Source organism: Drosophila biarmipes, chromosome 3R (genome assembly GCF_025231255.1).
Source record: "Drosophila biarmipes strain raj3 chromosome 3R, RU_DBia_V1.1, whole genome shotgun sequence".
In the NCBI taxonomy this organism is placed as follows: domain Eukaryota; kingdom Metazoa; phylum Arthropoda; class Insecta; order Diptera; family Drosophilidae; genus Drosophila; species Drosophila biarmipes.
The window spans coordinates 2,519,879-2,539,468 of NC_066616.1; the positions used below are offsets into that span (position 1 = coordinate 2,519,879).

Consider the following 19,590-nt stretch of genomic DNA (forward strand, 5'->3'; position numbering starts at 1 on the left):
TTAAAATGTTGTTTCTAGCATTATATCTAGTCTACCCTTTTACTATTCGAGTAACGGGTATAATTATACAAATTAATCGAGTTTTATGTATTCCTTTGGGAAAGCTAAAAGATATTCGATTTTTGAAATCATTTATATGTATCCGAGTGATGCCACGTGAAAATCCATGGTTTAGTTCAGCAATTAAAATACTTATTGACAAACGGGATACTGCATTTATGGATGGAAGGGATCCAAGGCAAGCCACCACGCAGCGCAATATAAAACTAAAATGTACCCCAATTAATTAATCAAGAGAAACGAAAATAATTTTTTACCGGATTTAATAGGGCAACAACGAGTCAGCAGAAACGGGCTGATATTTAAAAACTAGGAATTGGTAAATTCAACACTAGCCAATGTTTTATCAACCTGGTGAACTTAACAAAAAAATTGTATACTGGAAAGTACTTGATGTAACTAAAGATGACTACCTTGATCACCTTCCTCAAAATACATATCAAAATTGTGATAATATAAATTGCGGCTGTGATATTGGTACCTGTGATAGAAGTTTTAGTTTCCCGCGCGTTTAATTGAGTCTAATGTCCTTAATTCAATGTTACTAATTAAGTCAAATAGGTTGACAACATAAACCCAAAATTTAAAACGATAATATTGCCAAAAATATTACTATTCATAACTTTTATATATAATACTGGCTTTACACAACCAATACTTCCCGACTCTTGGAAATTAGCTAAAATAATACCAATTCCAAAATCTGCATATGTGTATAGGCCAATTTCAGTCTTACCATATTTGTCAAAAGTCTTCGAACGACTTTTGACTGGTCAGATGACAAATTATTTAACAACTAAAAATATTCTAACCGATAAGCAACCAAGGTTCCGTGTTGGCAGAAGCTGTACAACAGCTATAATTAAAGTAGTTGAATTATTGAATTCAATAGTTGATACTGACAACAAAACATTTTTGACTCTTTTAAATTATAGCAAAGCATTTGACACGGTTAAACACGAAATTCTTTATATTAAGTTAAAACGTCTATGAAATTTCTTGAGTGCATCAGTGCAACTAATTTCTTCTTATTTGTGCAATCGTGGGCAGTTGGTTTTCGACTGCCTCAAGAATCCTCAAGGATTCGTCCTAGGTGTATTACTGTTCTCAGTGTATGTTAATAATTCACCTAGTAACATGTCGTACTGTGAAGTACACATGTATGCTGATGATGTTCAAATGTATGAAAGCCGTCCTATTTGTAGAATTAATGAATGTATAAGTGTATACCCTTGCAGTTATAAGAAACACAATGTTACATTTTTAAGGATTTTAGCGTTTTTTTGACATCTATATGTAAGAATAGTCCGATTTTTATTAAATTGAATTCGTAATTCCTCAAAATTTAAAAAATGTTATTTCCAAGCTTAGAAGATTATAAGTGGAAAAACACGAAAGATGTAATTTTTTTTTCATTTTTTTCCGATTATTTCTATGGCAGCTGTAATTCGAAATCCAGAACTATTTAAAAAATGGTATTTCCAAGCTTTAAAGGTTATATGTTAAAAAACACCGAAGATATAATTTTTTCATATTTTTCGACTAATTTTCCGATTTTAATTAAATTTAATTCGGAATTCAATACCAATTAAAAAATGTTATTTCCAAGCGTAGGAGGTTATATGTTGAAAAACACCGAAGATATAATTCTTTCATATTATGTTAATTTTGCGGTAGTTTCTATGGCAGCTATATAATAAAATAAAATTAAATTCGAAATTCAGAACTAATTTAAAAATTGTATTTCCAAGTTTAGAAGGTTGTTCGCTAAAAAACACCGAAGACACAATTTTTTTAAATTGTTTCCCCGATAGTTTCAATGGGAGCTATTAGTTATAGTTGTCCGATCCGGCTGGTTCCGACTTGGGAAAGTTCCAACCCGATAGCTTTAAAACTGAGAGACTAGTTTGCGTAAAAACGGACAGACAGACGGACAGTCAGACGGATGGACAGATGGACATGTCTAGATCGACTCGTCTAGTGACGCTGATCAAAAATATATGTATATACTTTATGAGGTCGAAAACGTGTCCTTCAATATACCGTCTGTAAGGGTATAAAAGCCGTCTGCAAACCGGCCAGCCAGACAGACAATTTCAGAAAAGCGAATAAAGTGTTGTGTTAATGAATTATTTATAGTACGATACTTAGTATTGTACTAAAAAATGAAACATTTTCTGGTAAAAATTTCATGTTTAAAAACGTTGTAGTAATTATTATTTGCAAAGAGGTGGCAGCACTATCGTGAAAAATGTCTTATTTTTTGCCGGATAAAAGCCGGCTATGAAGAAAAAAAAAACATGTTAGTAAAAGTAAATAATAATGCAGATGGCATTTCGTTTTACTTTTAAAATTATTGAAAATTTGCAAACATAAATAAACCAATTCAACAGCCTCAAGCAGCTGCTCAGGGCGGCAGCGGGTAGGCGGGTAAATCAAATTTTACATTTTTTATTTTATTTTGTACAATATGCGCATTAAACAAGTATTATTTTTGTAATTTTCCATAAAAAGCACTAAATAAGTTTAAAACTTATTGAAAAAATGTCAAAATAAATCAACTAAAATTCGATATTATTTCAATATTTGATTTGTAGTGTATGTATCCAGGCCTGTTAATTTTTCAGTAGTTTTTCCGAAAAAAGGAAATGGCATTGATATCTGTGACACCTACGGTTTTGATGGGTTGGTTTCCAAACCAACCGTCCCCAATCCCATCGGTTTTTGTGTCACCCTTGTATAGTTTTTGAGGACGGTGTGAGACTACTGGGAAGTTTTGTTTCTACAGAACTTTTTCTTTTACATGAATTTCTATTCCTAGTTTTTGATACATTTTTCACCATGGCTGCAGGCCAGAAATCTGCAGAATACATGGTTGAAAGGAGCAACATATGTCTTGAAGCACAAACCTAAAAAGACAAAGTGTTTCTAGCATAGCAAATATTAAACTTTTCACGGTAATATTTTTAACTTTTTTTTATAGTTCACCACTTCTGATTTTTATTTTTTTTTGGCAGAACCGCTAAAAGGGAATTTGGTACGGTATGTGTTCCTGCACAGCGAACTTGCGCCGGTATGCTCATATACCGAGTACACGCTAAACCTTTAAAATCTCAAATAGATTGTGGCATTTATTTAAAAGAGTGTGTGTTTAGCATTTCAAGCAGCGGCAGCAAAACAAATATATTCGGATATTTAAGAACTCATAAATAAATGACAAAGAAGAACGCTATAGTCGAGTGCCTCGACTATTAGATACCCGTTTCTCAGTTTAAGAGAGCAAAAGTGTAATGAAGATATATAAGCAGCAAAGCGTTATTTTAGGGCTCCATCTACCGGCTTTTTCAGTAGATGTTATGTGGGCGGCAGACAGATTTAAGCGTTTTGGGACGTTGGAGTGGCCGCGGCACCTTTTTTTGGTAAGTCGATAGGTATTGATAAGACAAATACATTTTAGTTAATATATTATTGAAGCGTTTTCGACCCCATAAAGTATATAAATTCTTGATCAGGATCACTAGCCGAGTCAATCTAGCCATGTCCGCCTGTCTGTTTTTCTGTCTGTCCATATGAACGCTGAGATCTCAGAAACTATAAGAAGAGTCAGACTTGGCATTCAGATTCCTGGGCTTCTTGCGCAAGTTTGTTTTAGCGGGGTTCCACGCCCACTCTAACGCCCACAATCCGCAAAAACTCTGTAGAGCCTACAGTTTTTATGATAGAAACAAAATTATAACTGAAATGCGTTTGTCTCAACAATACCTAAAGACTGACCTAAGAAAATTTTACCACACCCACTCTAACGCCCACAAACGCTTTGAACGCTTCAAGCTGTCTGCCGGTCGGTGGAACCCTAATGCATCGCGTTGCTGCTTATATATCTTCATTACCATTTTGCTCCCTTAAACTATGTAAACGTTATCTCATAATCGAGGCACTCGGCAATAGCGTTCTTCCTTGTTTTTTCCTATTATTTTCCTACCAATTTTCCGATCGTTCCTAGGGCAGCTATATGATATAGTCATCCGATTTTGAAAAAATTAATTTCAAATTCAGAACTAATTAAAAGATGTTATTTCCTAGCGTAAGTGAATAAATGGTTTTTTTTTTCAAAAATTACCCAATGTTTTAAAATATGGCCCAATTAATAATTTCTAATAAAGTAAACAAACAATACAATTTTTTTACGTGGGTCCAACATTAATTCATTATAAATATATATAGCTTACAATTTTTAAGCTATCAAATATTTTTAAGTTATTCTTTAAAGTATAACATTTAAACTTGTTAGGCAGTTTATAAACTAAAAGTCAACTATTAGTCAATTATATCATTTTTAGGACATACATGTGGGATTTCAATCTGGCGGTCCTCATGAACGGCACACTCATAGCGGGTTAAGTTATATGGCTCTTAAACACTTCAACATCTGAAATCCCCGATAAAGTACTCGATTCTTCTAAGCGAGGAGTCGTCGTTTGGCGTTCGTGAAAAGAGCACGATACAGTTTTAAAGAAATTAAACAGAACTCTGAAAATTAATCTAAGTACTTCTGTGTTTAAACTCAGTCCCAAAAAAAACATTGCGAATATAACTATTCCTACAGGCTCGTCCGAGATTGACCCAAGGCGAATGCAACGACGTCAGCGGACAAGCAACGACAAAAGTTCAAGTTGTATAATCCAGAAGAAAATCCAATTGGCAGACAAGCAGTTTCGAGAAGCAGTGCATCAAAAGGGGTGCTAATCAGAAATCTGACCCAATGAAATTAAAATCAGTAAGAGTTGGCTGTATGTATAAAACCAATTTTTGTCATTAGCTGAAGTTATTCATATAATCTATTTATAACCATATAATCTTAGATTCACTTTAATATTGTTATTGGTAAGCTAGTATCATTGTAAGAAAATTTCAAAATGCAACTCGATGAGATAATGTTACTGCGATGCGAAGACTTGCGAGCAAAGCTACTATAACTAAATTTACCCACAGCAGATAGAAAGTCCGATTTACAGGATAGGCTCCTGACTCACTTCGGTATTCAGGACGACGATGATAGATTTTCCAGTGCAGGCAACGCCTATAAGCCGTTCTTTGAAGGCAGTGTTTAAAATTTTGCCGGTACAGGAAATCCAGATATAGATCAGTGGATTCAGGGATTGGAGGAATGTGCTTTGACTCACTGGAACGAGCTTTAAGTTTTCATTTATTCTAAGCAGTTGCTCAGTGGGGCTGCAAAATCGTTCATTTGCAGCCAGGCTAATTTGCTGTTAAAATTTCATCTGCTGAGTTCCATCACAAGCGCAAAAAAAGAGAGACTCTTTAGGAATATTTGCATGCTTTGATGGAAATAGCTAAGCCAGTTAAACTAGACGAAGAGAGTTTAATAGAGTAGTTTGTAAAGGGAGTTCCAGATGCTAAGGCAAATAAAGTAATGTTGTATCGGGTGAAAACCATAAGGCATCTGAAGGAGCAAATTGAAGTATACAAGAAGGTCTGCGGTTCTATAAGATGCCTTACAAGAAAGAAGCGCGTGTAGTTGAGGCAGATGGATTCAAAAGCTTCGACCCAAAACCAGACTTTGTACGTAAATGCTTCAAGTGCGGTGATCCGTTCGATTTAAAGAAAAGGACAACAATAATTGTTGTCAGTGCGGACAGACAGGTCATCGTGCTGCGCAGTGCAAAATCGAGGTTGAGGTGAAACAGGAGAACAATGCTAATGCGGTTCACGTGAAGAACGCAGCTTCTAAGCCAAAAAGAGAGTTTACGGCTTCCGGCCGTGAACTAAAAGTTATTAAATCTTCCAATGCTCAATTCAATGGACTCGTCGACACAGGTGCTGATCTATGTCTTATGCGCAGAAACATTTTCCTCAAACTAGGCAAGGAACCTCTCACCGGAAAAGAAAAGTGACGGGAATAGGCGAGAGTTGAGTTTTAACTTTTGGGAGTATTGTCATACCTGTTGAAATGGACAATATGCACATGAAGGTGGAATAGTGTTCCAGATGAGGACATGGGTTTTGAAGCAATTTTGGGCGGAACCATCCTGGATATTATGGACATGAAAGTTACAAAAGAAGACACTGAGTTTACGCGTCGAAATGAATCAAAAAGTAACGAAGATAAACATATCAATTTCGGGGGCGAGTTTCTGCAAGATTTCAAGGGCATGTGTGCAGAACAGGCAGCAGTTTCCGAACACATTGATTTATCTTATTTTAATCAACCACAGCAGTCTGTGGTCAAAAGTTTGATTGAAGAGTATCCACTCGAGACAACGCAAATGCTCCGGTATAAATGACAATCATTTTGAAGGATGAAATACTTGTCTACCACCATCCACGTTGTTTACCTGCCTGTGACCTTAAAACCTTTGACGATGAAGTTGGGGAATGGCTTGCAGAAAAATCATCCAACCGAGTACCTCAAAGTACGCATAGCCAGTTGTTTTGGTGTCCAAGAAAAACGGAAAGAAAAGATTGTGCTGTGACTACCGACTTAATGAGAATTATTTGAGGCAATTTTCCGATGGCTCATATGGAGACCGTGCTGGACAAGCTGCAAAGGTCCAAAATATTCACTACTTTGGATCTAACAAACGGATTCTTCCACTTTCCGATTGAACCAGGCTCTCGGACCCAATCTGGACAATTTGAATTCCTTTATATACCATTTGGCATATCAAACTCACCTGTAGTTTTTACAATATTTATCATGGCAGTGCTAAGGGAGCTATTCGCAAATAATTTTGTCGTGGACGGTGTAATTATACCCAGTCAAGACTTGGAAGAAGGACTTGCTAAGTTGAAAGATGTCTTGCATGTTGCTTCTCGGAACGGTTTATGTATCAACTGGAGTAAGTGCCAAATATTGCAAAAAAATAAAAATATAGCAAAGTTCAGGCTCTTGTCAGATTCACTGAGAAGCGATTCCAAGTATGAATTTTGAGAGAAACAACAATTTGCGTTTGAAAAGCTGAAGACTGCTCTTATTAGCGAACCAGTCCTAAAATTGTATAATCCTAAGAAAGAGGGATTTCTAACTTAAATTGACAAAAGCGATTTACCCTTCATTACATACCACACCGATCACGTCGGGCCAATGGAAATGACGAATCCTTGCCGCATAGTGTCCGATAGAGGCACTGCTTTCACATATCTTGCATTAAAGGAATACTGCGAGTTACACAACATATAGCATCTGCTTATAGCAGGTGTAAGGGCACAATCACAAGATAGTAGCAAAGTTGAGCTATGAAAGTCCATTAGCTTGGTATAAATACGTGGGTCGAGTTCACCAAATTATCAATAGCACCGAGCCAAGAAGCACCAAGATTACGCCATTCAAGCTTTTAACTGGTGTTGACATGCGGCTATCCGCCTGCAAAGACCTAAAGCACTTGATGCAGGAGTTCGTGATAAAAGATCTTAATGAAGAAAGAGAGAAGTTTCGCCAAACACCAAGAGATGACATCAAAAAGGTACAAGAAGAAAATAAGAAAGCGTTTGATTTGAAGCGGAAACAGGAGAGAGTCTATCATCTTAATGATTTGGTGGCAATTAAGAGAACTCAGTACGATGTCGGATTAAAGCTAAAGTGGAAATTTTTAGGACCCTACAAGAATGTTGCGGTCAAGTTTCATGGGCGGAAAGAAGTAGAATCTTCTTTTTTCTGTGTGTAGGATCGGTTTCCGTATTTGCCTAACAAACTTGCAAGCAAAAAGAGATAAAAAATCCAAATCCAAGGTTTCAATTATCAAGCTGTTTTAGTTTCTGAAATCACAGAATTCACACGCACAGAGACACATTGCTAGATCGACTCATCTAGTGATCAAGAAAATATTCGCTTTATACGGACTATATCTAACTGGAAAATAATTTTACACGGATGACGGACAAAAAAGAATGTATCCGTTGCATGCATATTTTGAATGCACCTATATGCACCAAAGTGAAACACTCTGAACGCACTCTTTTTTAATGCACCTGTAAGATGTACCCAGGAATTTATTTTAAATTTTAAGTTTAAAATTTTTAAAACTATATAATGATTTCAGTCAGAACTTTGCAACGCAGTGAAGGATACGTATCTGACTCCATAAAGTATATATGTTCTTGATCACCGTCACTAGATGAGTCGAGCTATCCATGCCCGTCTGTCCGTATGTCTGTCTGTCCGTTTCTTCGCAAACTAGTCTCTCACTTTTAAAGCTATCGGCCTGGAACTTTCCCAAAAGTCTTCTTCCTATTGCAGGTAGTATATAGGTCGGAACCAGCCGGATCGGACAACTATATCTAATAGCTCCCATTGGAACTATCGGGGAAACAATTAAAAAAAATATATCTTCGGTGTTTTTTAACGTATAACCTTCTAAGGTTGGAAATAAAATTTTTTAATTAGATCCGAATTTCGAATTAAATTTTATTTCATCCTATAGCTAAAATATGAAATAATTATATCTTCGGTGTTTTTTTAACATATAACCTCCTACGCTTGGAAAAAACATTTTTTAATTGGTATTAAGTTCCGAATTAAATTTAATAAAATCGGACGACTATACCATATAGCTGCCATAGAAACTATCGGGAAATTAGTCGGAAAATATGAAAAAATTATATCTTCGGTGTTTTTAACATATAACCTTCATAGCTTGGAAATAACATTTTTAAAATTTTGAGGAATTGGGAATTCAATTTAATAAAAATCGGACTACTCTAACATATAGATGTCACAAAAATGCTCTAAAAAAATATTAAATAATTTTTTGTTTAATATCACTGAAGTCAGCCACAATCCTTAAAAATTTGACATGGTGTTTCTTTAACTGCAAGGGTATACACATTGCTTCACATCAATTGCATTACAAAAGAATTTCCTTGCGATATTTCGCTAGTTTGAAGATCCTCTACCTTCATCTCTAGGGTTGTCCACTACACAGAAAAAAATTGATATTATATTATGGTTAATTTGATGAAATTCAATATCAAATCGGGCTTGATACGGCACGTATCAAATTGATATGATCGAAATGTTAAAAACGATATTTCGGTAATATCATTTTTACATTAGTGGTATCACTTTTTTTCTAGAAAAAAACTTTGACAAAGCTTTTTTGTCACAATCAAGCGTTGGCTCAGGGGGCTAGCGCTTCGTTTTTGATACACAGGCCCGATATTATTCTTAAACACTTAAATCATACTCTGCCTTGGAGCGTACTTGAACCTGGGACCTTCAGCATCAGAGACAGACACCTTACCAGCTGGTCTATCGCACAACGTTTTTCGCGGGCGTCAAGTTCAAAAGACATGGAAACCATGTTAGTGAACCGGGGTATCAAGTCGGCGTTGTTGTTGCTAAATCTTTTAGAGAGAGCTTTCGGTGATTACAGGGGAAAAATACAATTTTCCCTACTTAAGGGATAGGGTAGTTATAATTCGACCAAGCTGTCGAACTATAAGTAGTTTGCAAAAACTCAGCAAATAAATCAACAATTTTAGAATTCGTCGATGCCTCCATTGAGTTTAGACGTACCGATGAAGGCAATGCCGATGACTTACGCTAGACATTAACAACGTTGAAGAACTGTTTTGGATCGTTTGAAAATTCAAATTTACATCAATTTATTTGCATAGAATAGCAATGACTCTTGACTCTCTGTCCAATTTTAATGAGAAATCGTATCATTAAGTTTAGCTCCGAAGCTCCGACTTTTTACTAGAATTAGGAGCGCACATCGGCTGCGCTCTAATCTCGTCGGCTAGGCCCCGAAAAGCGGTGCATTCTATATGTCATCTTGAAGGAGAGCACATCGGCTGCGTTTCTAACCTTGATCTCGTCGGCAGCCACAGAGCGGCGCGATAAAATATTCGTCTTTCGTCGCTGGAGTTCCCGGAGAGTGGGGGGCCGAATTTACATATTCCTTTTACGAGCTTTTCTGTGCCCTTCGTGATTCCTTCTTTTAAACCCTAGTAGGATTTTGTATGCCCCGTTAATGATTTTATTGTCTGCTTTTTTGGCGACTTTGAAGAAATCTCGGAATTTATTTATTTTAAAAGTCATTTACCAATTCCACCATGGTGGCTTTGCCTTTGTCATTGTTCTTGAAACCATCTTCTTTGTTCTGATCCACCTACTGAACAAAGCTCCTTAAAATCTCCAAGCTGTTCGATTTCGTCGGCCAAGACATTTGGACATCATGGTTTTTGTGACTCTTCCCAACCATTTTTCCAGATAGGACAACAGTTTGCAAAATAACTCGAATAACAAAGATTGAGAATTGGTCGCAAGTGCGATGAGTGCCAAATTCTGCGGAGATGCAGGAGATGGAGTTGGTATGGCCCCAATTGTTATCCACATCCCGTTTTATGTCATATTTTCCTTGAACGTTTTTTTCAAAGTTCCCAAATCATTGTCGTAAGGATCCTTTAAGTCCATGTAAGTAACTTATTAATTAGAAAATGATGGAATCTGAGAGGAACTTCATATTACTTACACATCTATGAAAAGTAAACGTTTCGCATCACGCATCTAGCCAAATCTCAAATGTATTTCAATATATAAATGTACCGCGGTCATCTTGCTCTCAGCTTGAGAGCATGTGTGCGCATTAATGCATTAAAAAACCTGCAGTATGAGCGACATTTTATCATTCCGCCGTATAGTTTTCAAATATCGCGGCACCTTGTCCAGCTCATGGTTCTGCGGATCCGATCGAAGTATTAGATTACCAAAGTAAATAATCTGGTAATAGCACTATTTTTTAAAAGAGAGTCTGTAGACCCAACTAATGGGCGATCTTCCAAATGATCGACTCTCCCTTAAGACTACGCAGCGTGCCGCATTACAAAGGGATACGTTTGCGTATTCGTGTGTTTTTCAACAATGGTCATCTACTTGAAAGCGACTTCCGACTTAGCTAACGAAAATTTTTTAGCTAGGAGTGGGTGTCCTCTGCGGGTGTTTTTTCTAAACTTCATGCAAGAAGTCCAAGAGGGCGTTACACAAGGAAGTACTGTGAGAAGCTGGGCTAAAACGTTTCAAAGCGCTTTTTAATACACTTTTAAAGAACGCTCCACTTTGTGTTAGCCAAGGTCGAAACCCGCTTGAATTCCAGATTTCTTGGCTTCGACTTTGAGCTTTTCACTTCTAAGACCGAATTCAAGAGATAAGCTAAGTTGGTATTGCGACTGAATCACGAGTATTTTAAAAAACTCCAAAAGCGCTGAAAATGGCAAGTTCTTACTATTAATTTAGAAATTGGAGGTCTATAGAATCGTATCGGTCTACCCAGGAGCCGACCACAGGGTTCTAGTAGATATCCGTAACACGCGTATACAAAGTCCTATGGAGGCTAAGGCAAACCTCGAGTCTCCACAATGATGCTTTATGTTGCTTCGGTCAATTCTTTGTTAGTTTTTTGTTTTCAAGTAATTTCAAGAAGAAGTTCTGATAGGCTGCTCGTTCTGGCACCAATCAGACCTTCATCAGAAGATGTTCTCGTGGTATAAAGAACGAATCTGTCAGGATATATATCCGCGGCTAAAGTCCAACAGAACAAGTAATGCCACATTTGTTTAACTTATCAGTTCTACGAAGGGAATCGTCGCAGCGGAGGCACCTTTAAAAAATGTGGACAGGATCATCACACACTGCTCCACAGCACGAGATACCCTCAAAAGCTCTCCATTCGTCGACCACGCATCGCAGCGTCGTCAATATCAGCCCCAGAAGCCCTCAACATCAGCATCGTACTATCGCTTGACCGGCTCACCTGATCTGACACTCGCCCTATAGTACTGCGTGCTGCGTCTTTTGAAGCATAGGAGTCTGAACATCCTGCCTGCGGCTATTGCGATAATCGGCACGGCGTCCAATTACTACATCGATAACTCGCTCGCTAACGATCTTCGGCACAAACGTTTGAGAAGAATACATTTGCTCGAAGATCGTCCGGTCGAAGTCGGGGAATTTCCAAAAGGAGATGTTCCTAAGAATCAACCGCAGTCTGCCAATTTAAACACTCAATCGCCCTTGGTCTTTAATAAGTCACTCTCCATCTTTCTTTGATAGCTGTAAATTAGTGTAAGTCAGAGCGTTGCCGACAAACACGAAAACTGTAATGAAGTGAAACTGAAACTGAATTTTTGCTGTAGCGCTTACAGCTTTTATGCTAGAAAAAGAAATCTCCTCCAACCAAATTTCCTCGAAAAAACTTGGTGTCAAAGACGTCATTTTTGATGGTTTCTAAATTCCACGTATTTCGAAAGACGTTTTGATAAAATAAACCAACAACACCAAATGCTTGCCAATAATTTAAAACACTGATTAAACTATAAACTATCTGCATACTATAATTTTTTAATTCAGTTCGGGTTATATTTACAAATAGGCATATTATAAACCCTCTGGAAAAGATTTGCTAAAAAACCGTCCGCAAACCGTCAAGCCTACTTTGAAATTCCAAAATATTTTTTTTTGCCAGAAAAAAAGCCGGTTTTGAAGTTGAAGAAAACATTTAAGTAAAACTGAATAATTTTTGTTTATATTAATTTTGACTAATAAACGTTGCTAATTTTTTTTTTCTTGCGATTCATTCGCGAAAGTATCGACATTGCCAAATTACTGGAAATGAGCGCGTTCATGTGATCAATCCGATGAAACTCCATCATAACGGTATGTTTGTCAAGCCCAAAATTTTACCGAAACCTTAGTTACAACAAGAGTTGAAGTTCCAACGGAAAATAAAACTTTAAATTATCTTACGTTCCATCTGTTTGCGAAAGAAAATCAGAGAAACTTCTAAGGATGCACCGCTGAATCTTAGCCTCTCAAAGTTTTTGTCTTCGCAAGTACTCAAGAGCAAGAATTCGTGTAGATGGCAATTTGTTTTTTTTTTTTTAAATTATTGACAATTTACCAATAAACCAACTTAGCAGCCTCAAGCAGCTGCTCAGGGCTGAAATATGTAGCGGGTATTCGGGCAATTAAAATTTTTCATTTTTGTCTTTATTTTGTACAATATGGGCTTTAACAAGTATAATTTTTGTAATTTTGCATAAAAAGCATAAATTAAGTTTACAATTTTTTGGGAAATGGTCATAGTAAGTCAAATAAAATTTGAAAATTATTCAATATTTGATATTTAGTGTATGTATCCAGCTCTAATAATTTTTCTTTTTAGTTATTTTTCTTAAAAAAAGAAATAGCTCCAATATTCATGAGACCTACGGGTTTGATGTGTTGATTTCCAAACCACTACCCCCAATCCGTCGCCAGTTTCTGTGACACCCCTAATACTGGAAAATTTTGGCGCGCCCACTTTAACGCCCACACATGACACATGCTGCCCCCACTAGAGCCTCCAAAATTCGCTGGTAGTCTTTTATCCTATGTTTACCACGGTCATAGATAGTCATCCGGACCTCACCAACGTAAAAAAGCTGCAGCATCTACGATCATGCCTGAGGGACTCAGAGGTGGCAACTATATTCTCATTGGAAGATGGCAACTACGCAATTGCTTTGGATTTGCTGCAAAACTTTGATATTCGTCGCTTGGTTCTTTAGGAACACATTACTGAGATTCTGGGACTAATGGCGGTGCAGAGTGGAAACTGCATCATTTCTGGAGCAGCGATGCAGGACGTTAGAGACTATAGACTTCGCCATGGCAAACTATGCTCCGGGCAATCAGGTGGACAGTAACAGAAAACCCAATGCGAGTAGATCATTTCTTACTTCGAATTAAAACCCTTGTGTATTCTGTAATGATGCGGGGCATTCCATTTCTTATTGTCAGAATTTTAAAACCCTGTCTCCTGCGAATAGGCTTCAAGAAACGACTCGGTCTTTGCATAAATTGTCTTAGATTGGTCATCAAGTTAGGCAAAGCAACTTCAGTAATTTTTGTGAATGTGGATCTAAGCGCCACACCCTGCTTCACCTAGTAAACTTAGCGTCTTTACAAGAAGGAGCACAGCTTCAAGAAGAGCTTCCCTCTGCCTCACCCACTGCATTGCCGTCCACTTCGAATGCTCTTATTGCACAGGAGTTTAGCAATGATATTGTGCTCTTAGCAACGGCTAGCGTTTTAGTAAAAAACCGCTTCGCGGTTTTTGTTCCCTGTCGAGCTCTATTCGATTCGCGCTCCCAACTTCATCTAATAACATCCCGACTCGTAAATCAGCTTCAAAAAGGGAAAATTAAATTTTCAGCATCTGTAACTAGGCCAATTTTACGATTCAGTCCCGAACTTCCGACGATTTTGGGAAGTGGAAAGCTGCCAATTATACCCGCTACAAAGGAAAAATTGGACTGTGATGCACATTTTGTAAGACACGTCGTTCGTTTGCCAACTGGTGATTATTCTGTTCGGCTCCCTGTCTAGCTCAATCTAGATCTACCATCAAGCTAATCGAAGATTCTTGCCCCTAGAATGAAAGTTTAATTGTCAGCCAGCCTTGAAGGCTGAATATGCAGCGTTTATATAAATACCTCGATCTAGAACATATGTAAATTATTTAATTTGATTTATATCAAGTTTTATTTTAATGATTATTTATTAACAGGGCCGAAGTGCTTCTGTTCAAAATCGAATAAGAACTGAAACATAAAATCAAACAAGACAATCCCGCAACTTATAGTTACGAGATCGTTTCATATGTCGTGGTTGCCGGCTATGCAGAGATATCCGGTCAAATGCTTATTCAGCTATTTGGCCAGTGGGGTTAAGGCCGACTCGGCCGACCCTATCTCCGCAACGACGTCCCTCAGCCGCTTTGCAGACCTTCTCGCAGTGATGATGCGCCGACAGGTGAGGCCGACACAGATGAGCGCGCAACATACAGCCGCCACGGAGAACGCCACGTTGTAGATGCGATGCGTTCCGGCTTTTTCCTTGAATTTCTCGATCTCCTCCAGGTTTCATTCATTTAATCGATGAAGGAACGGGAGGCTCAGAATATCTAGGCTGGCTGGGTTTTGAATACCAGATAGGGGAGTTGGCGATCCCAGGGACTCTACTCTGGGCGTTGTTGTGGTTGACGAATAGAGTACCGTTGATTCTGGCTCTGTCGTTGAAGGTGATGAGGTGCGTGCCCAGCACTCTGATCTCGGTACCGTTGTCGAATTGAATCATTGCTGGATTATCGTTGACTATGATAATCCCCTCGTCTAGTTCGGTGATCGCCTCCAGGTCGCTAGGCTGAATCTCGCAATGTGCCGTGCCCCCTGCGTGTATTTCCCTTGCGCATGAGGTCTCTGAGTTTCTCCATCACAATCGGCTATGACATTGTCCGGCATTCTCAGAATGAAGTTTTTATGGGCGACAGGGTAAATAGTTATTTTTCTACAGGAAAATTTGACTTTGGGGAATTTAATAATAAAGTGCAATGAGTTAGGGGACTGAAGAACTTTTACGGACGAGTCAGACATAAGGTCACCTATCGGGGTGTTGGTGGGTTCCTCTAACCAAATTGATTTCAAGTCTGCGTGATCTAAAATGTTAGGGCTAACTATGTTAGCTTTCGCAAGTGAAATAGCCAACATTAAATTTTGCAACTCCATCGACAACATTCTATTTCTAGCCAACAAAGTTTCATACAGGTGACTTGTTTTGATTTGTGAATTTTGAGTTACTTTTAAAATTTGGTTGACTATGGAGGTTAGTTTATTAATTTGGTCCTGAACTCTAGTATTTATTTCTATTTGTCTATTGTTGGAATTTATCAGTTGCATCTCTGTGAACCTAGTCCTTTCTAAATCACCTGCATCAGGTGTACCTGCCACAACCTTTAGTATGGACCATAGGAAATCTATGCTTCTCGCGACCCTGTGGTGCGTACCCAAGGCTTCTAGCAAGTCCTGCAGATGCACCGTATCTACGACCAGGAGCTTCTTCATGTGAGCTTGACTGTCTCTTCTACAACTCGTTCGTACTCCGATAGGTTCGCGGAATGTTTTACATAAGCATACTCTTCCCAAACCAGGACTTGCCCATGATGGGGATGAACTTGGCGTGCGAGTAGTCGGTGATGTGCGCCGAAGCCAGCGACAGAGTATGATTTCAAACCTGTAGGGTGAAATGTGTGTTTTATTTTTATTTTTTTTCTTAGAGAGGTTACCCAGCACCAAATGGAAGATTGAAAGAAACTTATGCCAAGGTGGCTAAACATAAATGCTCCTAGTGGCTGACAAAACTATTATTAACTAATGCTAGCGTGCCTAGTGGCCAAAAATGTAGGTGCCAAGTGGCTTAAAAAATATAAATGCCTAGTGGCTAAAAAAAAAGGAGACGAAAGGGGGTCATTTGTTCTGTTGGACTTAACTAATACTTTCTCGCCAACTTCAAAGACTCTATTCTGCCGCGACGCATTCTCTGCTCCTTAGCGCGTTTTGAGCGTTTCTTATTTTGCTTTGGATCTGATCTTGCGGTTCGTCTGAACGCGCCTGAACTACATCGACAGAGTGTATTGACTAACAGAGTGTATTGACTTATTGTACTCCGTTGCCGCCAACAAAATTACTTCTAATGTGTCACTTATTTTCCTGTCGATTTTTAGACACCTAGCAAGCTCAATGAAATCGCTCTACCTGCCCATTCGAAACACTGTGCAACGGTGGAACATTCGCAATGTTGACTCCAAAACTGTTGGTCAGCATTGTTGAGATTGTCTGTGAGGTCAATGAGGGCTCATTGTCACAGTACATTGTCTTAGCCTTTGGGAAGAAATTCATCAATTGAAGAATTGCTGGCTTCAGATCTTCAATGGTTCTCGACGGGATGGGCTGCACTACAGCGAACTTCGAGAACTTGTCGACGCAAGTGAGGAAGAATTTCTTATCAGTGGAAAAGATGTCTATGTGTAACATCTCCCCCGTATGTGAAGGGATTGGCGTTTCGCCTAGTTCCTGCTTCTTTGGGTGTCTGTCGTATTTGGCTCTGCGACACACCTTACAATTCAATGTTATCTCGTTCGCGAGCTTTGTCATTTTGGGGAAATAATAGTCTGTTAAGACCTGCTTGACGTTCTGTTGTGCAGCCCTATGGGCGCGATTATGTTCATCCGTCAAGATTTCCCTTCTCTCATTGATGTCGAAGATGTCGGCGACTATCTTCTTACAATGTTGGAATTTCGTTGCTGGGAATGTTCGAACCAGTTCATCTTGAATCTGGGCGAGGGTGTGGAGGTCGCAATGGATCGCGTTGACCACTTTGGGGTTAACTGCAACCTTAAATTCCCTAAATAAAGATTCCCTGTCAACGAAATGAAGAGTATGCCGATTTTTTTTCTCGGAACAATATGACTCTCCTAATTAAAGGGTACCTTGCCTCCTCAATCACGATCTGATTTCTAAAGCAATTTATTGGCTTATCGGTGGTCTCGATGGTGTAAGTGGCGATAGCTTCGCTATGTATCGTAGCGACATCAGAGCTTGGAGTGTTGCCTACAAGGGAATTCACGTTTTGCCGTGACAATGCATCAGCTACGTGGTTTTCTTTCCCGGGTTTGTAGAATAATCGGGCGCCGGTCTCGTCGATCCGGGCTTTCCAACGCTTTATCTTTGCATTGGGGTTACCCTCGGAAACTGCAAAGGTCAGAGGTTGGTGGTCTGTGTAGATATTGATTTCTCTTGCTCCGTAAATGTATTGACGAAGCTTTGCTAAGGCCCATACAATTGCTAGGAGTTCACGCTCGTTAGTAGCGTAGTTCGCCTCTCTGTCTTTCAGAGTTCTAGAAATCATTGTGACTGGACGGCCATTCTGTGATAGGACTGCCCCAATACCGTATGCCGAGGCGTCGGTGGTCAGATCGAATGGCTGTTTGTAATCAAGGTACATTAGCATGACCTCTTCCGACGCCAGAATATTTCTCAGTTTTTCAAAAGCGTTGCGCTGTTTTTCGTTGAAGAATACAGGAATATTATATGATTTGTACTTGCTGACTGTGCCGTTTTCACCTCTTAAGATGTCGGACACCGGTTTTGCGATGGCAGCAAAGTCTTTTACAAAGCACCTATAGTAGCTGGCCAAACCTAAGAAGGATCTAACATCGTACAGGTTTTTTGGCTCAGGGTAATGCTGGATGGCCCTTACTTTCTCGGGGTCAGTCCTAGCTCCCTGATCGGTGACTATAAAACCAAGGTATTCTACGCTTGTTTTGAAAAACTAATATTTCTCTTTAGCAACCCTCATCTTTGCTTCACTTAATCTTTTCAAAATCACGTCGTTTGACATGATCGCTTTCGTTTTTTGAGAAGATTATGACGTTATCTACGTAGACGTAGCATGTCTTGCCAATTTTTTCACGAAGCACATCGTCGATGGCTCTTTGGAAGATGCTTCCCGCGTTCTTTAGAGCGAACGGAAGCCTACAAAACTCGTACTTGCCTCCATTTACAGAAAACGAGGTCTTCTCGCGATCACGTTCCGCCAGAGTTATCTGGTGGTAGCCTGACTTCAGGTCTAGTGTCGTGAAATATTTCGCTTGTCCGAGGTTCGCCAATATCATTGATATGTTTGGCATTGGGTATTTATCCGCAATGGTTTTTGAGTTCAGTTTTCTGAAATCTATTACCATACGCTTCTTCTTGTTACCCGTTTCGTCTAAACTTTTTTGTCAACAACCCAAATTGGGTTATTATACGGAGGTTTTTTACCTCTGAATCGACGAAATCGGCCACACCCATAGCTTAGAATATATAGGTTCCTCGTCCTCCGTTCGTATGGTTGCTACAACCGAAGTGTTGAACGGTAATGCTTCGTCTGTGTCAGCAAAGGCATTGACCCTGAACTTTAGCATCTGTGCGAATTTAGCTTTGGCGCACGACGGGGCATCTATATCTGCTGCTGTCGTGAGTTTAACGCTTACGCATTTATGATATTGGATGGTCTCGGATTTGGAGCCCACCCTTAATTGCTTGTCTTTTAAGCACAAATCGACTCCCGCTTGTGCTAGGAGGTCATGGCCTATAATGCCATCGAATGTCGACAGGTTGTTTAGTAAAAAAAAAAAATGGGGCAGTTACACCGAAGATTTGTATGAAGCATTTTTTAGTTATTTCGTTTGAGCCATGGATTGAATAAATCGAGAATGGCTTATCGACAGGGGTAATGTATTTTAGTTGCTAAAATGGCTTTATGTAGCTTTTTGCAGCGCCCGTGTCGATTAAAAATTTTTTGCTGACCCCTGCTACTCTGCGTTGAATGAACGGTAGCAGGGACTCGCCCCTAAAAAATTGACCGCATCTTGGTCTGAATCTGCATCGCTGTCTATATTGCTGACGGCTGACGTGGCTGCCTCATTGTAAGAGGGAAATGTTTGTGCCTGTGATGTGTCTAGCGTAATATGATCAACTCTTTGTCGCTGACCTTGTCCAGACGTGCGCTGAGATGCGGAACGTTTCTGGTTTTGGGTGTAGTTATTACCCGAGGGGCTTGGCCTTGAAAACGCCGTTTGTTGCCGAAATTTGGACGAGGATAGGTCTATGTCCATTGGCTCCGGAGTGTCTGAGCTATTTGGCTTGCTT

The 19,590-nt window shown here is 39.1% G+C and overlaps 1 protein-coding gene across 4 annotated transcripts in view; it reads left to right on the plus strand.

The window, feature by feature from the left end:
- The window catches only part of LOC108036876 (uncharacterized), a 103,242-nt gene that overhangs the window by 4,965 nt on the left and 78,687 nt on the right, over positions 1-19,590 (plus strand). For 2 of the 4 annotated variants that reach the window (XM_050889347.1, XM_050889349.1), the window contains exons 1-4: positions 2,799-3,017; positions 3,078-3,102; positions 4,401-4,606; positions 4,667-4,850. The exons of the other annotated variants lie outside the window; for them this stretch is intronic. The gene's annotated coding sequence lies outside the window, so the exon portion shown is untranslated. Of the gene's footprint in view, positions 1-2,798; positions 3,018-3,077; positions 3,103-4,400; positions 4,607-4,666; positions 4,851-19,590 lie in introns of those variants that run through there. 4 annotated transcript variants of the gene reach the window in all.